Source organism: Dendrobates tinctorius, unplaced genomic scaffold (genome assembly GCF_039654945.1).
Source record: "Dendrobates tinctorius isolate UK_male_01 unplaced genomic scaffold, ASM3965494v1 ptg000728l, whole genome shotgun sequence".
NCBI classification, from domain to species: domain Eukaryota; kingdom Metazoa; phylum Chordata; class Amphibia; order Anura; family Dendrobatidae; genus Dendrobates; species Dendrobates tinctorius.
The window spans coordinates 1-8,033 of NW_027362369.1; positions in this window are offsets into that span (position 1 = coordinate 1).

An 8,033-nucleotide genomic window follows, 5' to 3' on the forward strand; every position below is an offset into this window, starting at 1 on the left:
GACGCCATCCTAAGCATGAGAATCCCACTTATGCGTCTGCTCATGCAAACTTTGACGCACCTTAAGGAGCAGGCGTCTGCAGCCAATGTTGATGAGGAGGAAGAGGAGGAGGGAATCCTTGATGACATTCAGCCATTGTCTGCTCAGGGACCTCTCCTGGACGAGGTGGAGGAAGAAGAGGAGGAGGAGGATGATGGGGATGATTACTTAGGGGAGGAGGATGCATCTCGTGGGGCAAGTGAAAATGTTGGCGTGGCAAGGTCTGGTACAGGGTTTGTGCGTGACTGGAGGGATGTGGATTTGCCAGAAAGTGCTCCTCCACCCAGCACTCGCAGTGCATCATTGACACCGGGAACATTGGCCCACATGTCAGATTATGCCTTGCGGATCCTAAAAAGGGACCCCCGCATTGCCAAAATGATGAACGATGACGACTACTGGTTGGCCAGCATCCTGGATCCACGCTATAAAGGTAAATTACAAAACATCATGCCACAGGAGAACCTTGACCTAATATTGGCTAATAAACAAGCAACTCTGGTAAATCGGTTGCTTGAGGCATTCCCAGCACACAGCAGCGGTGATGGTTCTCACACGAGCCGTACGGGCCGGGGGCAGCTTGGCAGAGGTGTTCGTGGTGCACACAGCAGAAGTGGCGTTGGAGACAGGGGTTTCATGACAATGTTGTGGACTGATTTTTCAAATACCGCTCACACAACTGGTAATACTGCATCGATGGAAAGTGACAGGAGACAGCAGTTGTCAACTATGGTTACAAACTACTTTTCCTCCCATATCGATGTTCTCCCACACAGGTCATTCCCCTTTGACTATTGGGCCGCTAAACTGGACACCTGGCCTGAATTGGCCCAATATGCCTTACAGGAGCTCGCTTGCCCAGCTGCAAGTGTGCTATCGGAAAGAGTCTTCAGTGCAGCTGGATCAATCCTGACAGAAAAAAGGACCCGTCTGTCAACCCAAAATGTGGATGATCTAACCTTCATTAAAATGAACCACGCATGGGTTTCCAAGGATTTTGTCCCACCTTCCCCTGATGACACATAGGGTGACAGAAAAATGGTTTGCTTTGGTCCACCTCTTCCTGGTACTTCACCTATTTCGCCTTTTGCATCAGTTGAATGTCCAACATCAACATATGCCACTTTCTAAAACTCCCTAACTGTGCTGCCTCCCCCCCATGGCCGGGGTCACCACCTAGCGCACGACACCGTGCGAGTGCCGTTGCCCTGGACAGGTGGGTAGGCCGACTCTTGGGCGCGGGCACTGGCACAGGGTCCCTCATAGTGCAATCAAGTGTCTCTGACGGCGGTGGTGCACACCCGCCGTCAGACACACCGCTGTACTATGAGGGGCCCAGTGCCAGTACCGACGCCCACGAGTGGGCCCCCCTTGCTTGGCCAGGGCCCCAGCATTTGCAATCTTTACCTCTCCCTGCTCCTCCGCTGTGTAATCTGGGCCGTCAAATCCATACTGTGCCTGACACCGTCTGAGCCTGCCTCCTGAGACATATATTTTGAATGTGTACGCTATCCATACATGTTATCCGGGGATATGGTACCCCTTCTAACCTTTGTGCAATGACGTGCAATCCATACTGGGCCTAACACCGTCTGAGCCTGCCTCATGCTGTATAGACATATATTTTGAATGTGTACACTATCCATACATGTTATCCGGGGATACGGTACCCCTTCTAACCTTTGTGCAATGACGTGCAATCCATACTGGGCCTAACACCGTCTGAGCCTGCCTCATGCTGTATAGACATATATTTTGAATGTGTACGCTATCCATACATGTTATCCGGGGATACGGTACCCTTTCTAACCTTTGTGCAATGACGTGCAATCCATACTGGGCCTAACACTGTCTGAGCCTGCCTCATGCTGTATAGACATATATTTTGAATGTGTACGCTATCCATACATGTTATCCAGGGATACGGTACCCTTTCTAACCTTTGTGCAATGACGTGCAATCCATACTGGGCCTAACACCGTCTGAGCCTGCCTCATGCTGTATAGACATATATTTTGAATGTGTACGCTATCCATACATGTTATCCGGGGATACGGTACCCCTTCTAACCTTTGTGCAATGACGTGCAATCCATACTGGGCCTAACACCGTCTGAGCCTGCCTCATGCTGTATAGACATATATTTTGAATGTGTACGCTATCCATACATGTTATCCGGGGATACGGTACCCTTTCTAACCTTTGTGAAATGACGTGCAATCCATACTGGGCCTAACACCGTCTGAGCCTGCCTCATGCTGTATAGACATATATTTTGAATGTGTACGCTATCCATACATGTTATCCAGGGATACGGTACCCTTTCTAACCTTTGTGCAATGACGTGCAATCCATACTGGGCCTAACACCGTCTGAGCCTGCCTCATGCTGTACAGACATATATTTTGAATGTGTACACTATCCATACATGTTATCCGGGGATACGGTACCCCTTCTAACCTTTGTGCAATGACGTGCAATCCATACTGGGCCTAACACCGTCTGAGCCTGCCTCATGCTGTATAGACATATATTTTGAATGTGTACGCTATCCATACATGTTATCCGGGGATAGGGTACCCCTTCTAACCTTTGTGCAATGACGTGCAATCCATACTGGGCCTAACACCGTCTGAGCCTGCCTCATGCTGTATAGACATAAATTTTGAATGTGTACGCTATCCATACATGTTATCCGGGGATACGGTACCCTTTCTAACCTTTGTGCAATGACGTGCAATCCATACTGGGCCTAACACCGTCTGAGCCTGCCTCATGCTGTATAGACATATATTTTGAATGTGTACGCTATCCATACATGTTATCCGGGGATACGGTACCCCTTCTAACCTTTGTGCAATGACGTGCAATCCATACTGGGCCTAACACCGTCTGAGCCTGCCTCATGCTGTACAGACATATATTTTGAATGTGTACGCTATCCATACATGTTATCCGGGGATACGGTACCCTTTCTAACCTTTGTGCAATGACGTGCAATCCATACTGGGCCTAACACCGTCTGAGCCTGCCTCATGCTGTATAGACATATATTTTGAATGTGTACGCTATCCATACATGTTATCCGGGGATACGGTACCCCTTCTAACCTTTGTGCAATGACGTGCAATCCATACTGGGCCTAACACCATCTGAGCCTGCCTCATGCTGTATAGACATATATTTTGAATGTGTACGCTATCCATAAATGTTATCCAGGGATACGGTACCCTTTCTAACCTTTGTGCAATGACGTGCAATCCATACTGGGCCTAACACCGTCTGAGCCTGCCTCATGCTGTATAGACATATATTTTGAATGTGTACGCTATCCATACATGTTATCCGGGGATACGGTACCCTTTCTAACCTTTGTGCAATGACGTGCAATCCATACTGGGCCTAACACCGTCTGAGCCTGCCTCATGCTGTATAGACATATATTTTGAATGTGTACGCTATCCATACATGTTATCCGGGGATACGGTACCCCTTCTAACCTTTGTGCAATGATGTGCAATCCATACTGGGCCTAACACCGTCTGAGCCTGCCTCATGCTGTATAGACATATATTTTGAATGTGTACGCTATCCATACATGTTATCCGGGGATACGGTACCCTTTCTAACCTTTGAGCAATGACGTGCAATCCATACTGGGCCTAACACCGTCTGAGCCTGCCTCATGCTGTATAGACATATATTTTGAATGTGTATGCTATCCATACATGTTATCCGGGGATACGGTACCCTTTCTAACCTTTGTGCAATGACGTGCAATCCATACTGGGCCTAACACCGTCTGAGCCTGCCTCATGCTGTATAGACATATATTTTGAATGTGTACGCTATCCATACATGTTATCCGGGGATACGGTACCCTTCTAACCTTTGTGCAATGACGTGCAATCCATACTGGGCCTAACACCGTCTGAGCCTGCCTCATGCTGTATAGACATATATTTTGAATGTGTACGCTATCCATACATGTTATCCAGGGATACGGTACCCTTTCTAACCTTTGTGCAATGACGTGCAATCCATACTGGGCCTAACATTGTCTGAGCCTGCCTCATGCTGTATAGACATATATTTTGAATGTGTACGCTATCCATACATGTTATCCGGGGATACGGTACCCTTCTAACCTTTGTGCAATGACGTGCAATCCATACTGGGCCTAACACCGTCTGAGCCTGCCTCATGCTGTATAGACATATATTTTGAATGTGTACGCTATCCATACATGTTATCCGGGGATACGGTACCCCTTCTAACCTTTGTGCAATGACGTGCAATCCATACTGGGCCTAACACCGTCTGAGCCTGCCTCATGCTGTATAGACATATATTTTGAATGTGTACGCTATCCATACATGTTATCCGGGGATACGGTACCCCTTCTAACCTTTGTGCAATGACGTGCAATCCATACTGGGCCTAACACCGTCTGAGCCTGCCTCATGATGTATAGACATATATTTTGAATGTGTACGCTATCCATACATGTTATCCAGGGATACGGTACCCTTTCTAACCTTTGTGCAATGACGTGCAATCCATACTGGGCCTAACACCGTCTGAGCCTGCCTCATGCTGTATAGACATATATTTTGAATGTGTACGCTATCCATACATGTTATCCGGGGATACGGTACCCCTTCTAACCTTTGTGCAATGATGTGCATTTCATACTGGGCCTAACACCGTCTGAGCCTGCCTCATGCTGTATAGACATATATTTTGAATGTGTACGCTATCCATACATGTTATCCGGGGATACGGTACCCCTTCTAACCTTTGTGCATTGACGGGCAATCCATACTGGGCCTAACACCGTCTGAGCCTGCCTCATGCTGTATAGACATATATTTTGAATGTGTACGCTATCCATACATGTTATCCGGGGATACGGTACCCCTTCTAACCTTTGTGCAATGACGTGCAATCCATACTGGGCCTAACACCGTCTGAGCCTGCCTCATGCTGTATAGACATATATTTTGAATGTGTACGCTATCCATACATGTTATCCAGGGATACGGTACCCTTTCTAACCTTTGTGCAATGACGTGCAATCCATACTGGGTCTAACACCATCTGAGCCTGCCTCATGCTGTATAGACATATATTTTGAATGTGTACGCTATCCATACATGTTATCCGGGGATACGATACCCCTTCTAACCTTTGTGCAATGACGTGAAATCCATACTGGGCCTAACACCGTCTGAGCCTGCCTCATGCTGTATAGACATATATTTTGAATGTGTACGCTATCCATACATGTTATCCAGGGATACGGTACCCCTTCTAACCTTTGTGCAATGATGTGCAATCCATACTGTGCCTGACACCGTCTGAGCCTGCCTCATGCTGTATAGACATATATTTTGAATGTGTACGCTATCCATACATGTTATCCGGGGATACGGTACCCCTTCTAACCTTTGTGCAATGACGTGCAATCCATACTGGGCCTAACACCGTCTGAGCCTGCCTCATGCTGTATAGACATATATTTTGAATGTGTACGCTATCCATACATGTTATCCGGGGATACGGTACCCTTTCTAACCTTTGTGCAATGACGTGCAATCCATACTGGGCCTAACACCGTCTGAGCCTGCCTCATGCTGTATAGACATATATTTTGAATGTGTACGCTATCCATACATGTTATCCGGGGATACGGTACCCCTTCTAACCTTTGTGCAATGACGTGCAATCCATACTGGGCCTAACACCGTCTGAGCCTGCCTCATGCTGTATAGACATATATTTTGAATGTGTACGCTATCCATACATGTTATCCGGGGATACGGTACCCCTTCTAACCTTTGTGCAATGACGTGCAATCCATACTGGGCCTGACACCGTCTGAGCCTGCCTCATGCTGTATAGACATATATTTTGAATGTGTACGCTATCCATACATGTTATCCGGGGATATGGTACCCCTTCTAACCTTTGTGCAATGACGTGCAATCCATACTGGGCCTAACACCGTCTGAGCCTGCCTCATGCTGTATAGACATATATTTTGAATGTGTACGCTATCCATACATGTTATCCGGGGATACGGTACCCTTCTAACCTTTGTGCAATGACGTGCAATCCATACTGGGCCTAGCACCGTCTGAGCCTGCCTCATGCTGTATAGACATATATTTTGAATGTGTACGCTATCCATACATGTTATCCAGGGATACGGTACCCTTTCTAACCTTTGTGCAATGACGTGCAATCCATACTGGGCCTAACACCGTCTGAGCATGCCTCATGCTGTATAGACATATATTTTGAATGTGTACGCTATCCATACATGTTATCCGGGGATACGGTACCCCTTCTAACCTTTGTGCAATGACGTGCAATCCATACTGGGCCTAACACCGTCTGAGCCTGCCTCATGCTGTATAGACATATATTTTGAATGTGTACGCTATCCATACATGTTATCCGGGGATACGGTACCCCTTCTAACCTTTGTGCAATGACGTGCAATCCATACTGGGCCTAACACCGTCTGAGCCTGCCTCATGCTGTATAGACATATATTTTGAATGTGTACGCTATCCATACATGTTATCCGGGGATACGGTACCCCTTCTAACCTTTGTGCAATGACGTGCAATCCATACTGGGCCTAACACCGTCTGAGCCTGCCTCATGCTGTATAGACATATATTTTGAATGTGTACGCTATCCATACATGTTATCCAGGGAGACGGTACCCTTTCTAACCTTTGTGCAATGACGTGCAATCCATACTGGGCCTAACACCGTCTGAGCCTGCCTCATGCTGTATAGACATATATTTTGAATGTGTACGCTATCCATACATGTTATCCGGGGATACGGTACCCCTTCTAACCTTTGTGCAATGACGTGCAATCCATACTGGGCCTAACACCGTCTGAGCCTGCCTCATGCTGTATAGACATATATTTTGAATGTGTACACTATCCATACATGTTATCCGGGGATACGGTACCCCTTCTAACCTTTGTGCAATGACGTGCAATCCATACTGGGCCTAACACCGTCTGAGCCTGCCTCATGCTGTATAGACATATATTTTGAATGTGTACGCTATCCATACATGTTATCCGGGGATACGGTACCCCTTCTAACCTTTGTGCAATGACGTGCAATCCATACTGGGCCTAACACCGTCTGAGCCTGCCTCATGCTGTATAGACATATATTTTGAATGTGTACGCTATCCATACATGTTATCCAGGGATACGGTACCCTTTCTAACCTTTGTGCAATCACGTGCAATCCATACTGGGCGTGAGAACGGCTGGCGAGCTGTTAAGCAAGCTACAGCACCTGTCCAGACAAGTACAGGGATTCCCTAGCGAGGAGACTTATTTGATTGTTTTCTATGTTGGGACAGCAATTTTTGGGGAGCACTATACTCTGGAGAATGATAGATGGGGCCCACCATACACTGGAACATTCCAAAGGTGGACATCAGACACTGGAGCAGCATTTACAGGGCCCATTATACACTAGAGCAGTAGAAATGGGGCCCATTATGTTTGGAGCATTATTTGGCCCATAAGACAGTGGAGCTTCATCCATGGGGACCAACATATACTGTAGCATTATGTGGAGCTCATCATATACTGTTTCAAACATTATATGGGACCAATGATTTTGTATGGAGAAATAGATGGGCCTCGTCATGAGATGTAAAAAGTGAGGTATTTTTTATTGTACTATACCGCTATTTCTCTGCCGTATCGGAGCATGATGAGTTGTGGTATGTGTTAATGGGGCGCTCTTTCGCCCAGGGCACATGAAAATCTGCAGCCAGCCCTCCCCCCCCACAAATTTAGCCAAATAACCCCCATTTTTCAGTGCGTAACTTGTATTATGAAGTTAATTAAGGTTGACAAGCTTAAGTAAGAAGAATTGATGCTTTTGGCATTCAAATGGGCACTGTAGGTGTGTTTCCTGTCCTCCTCTCACTGCCGACTTTT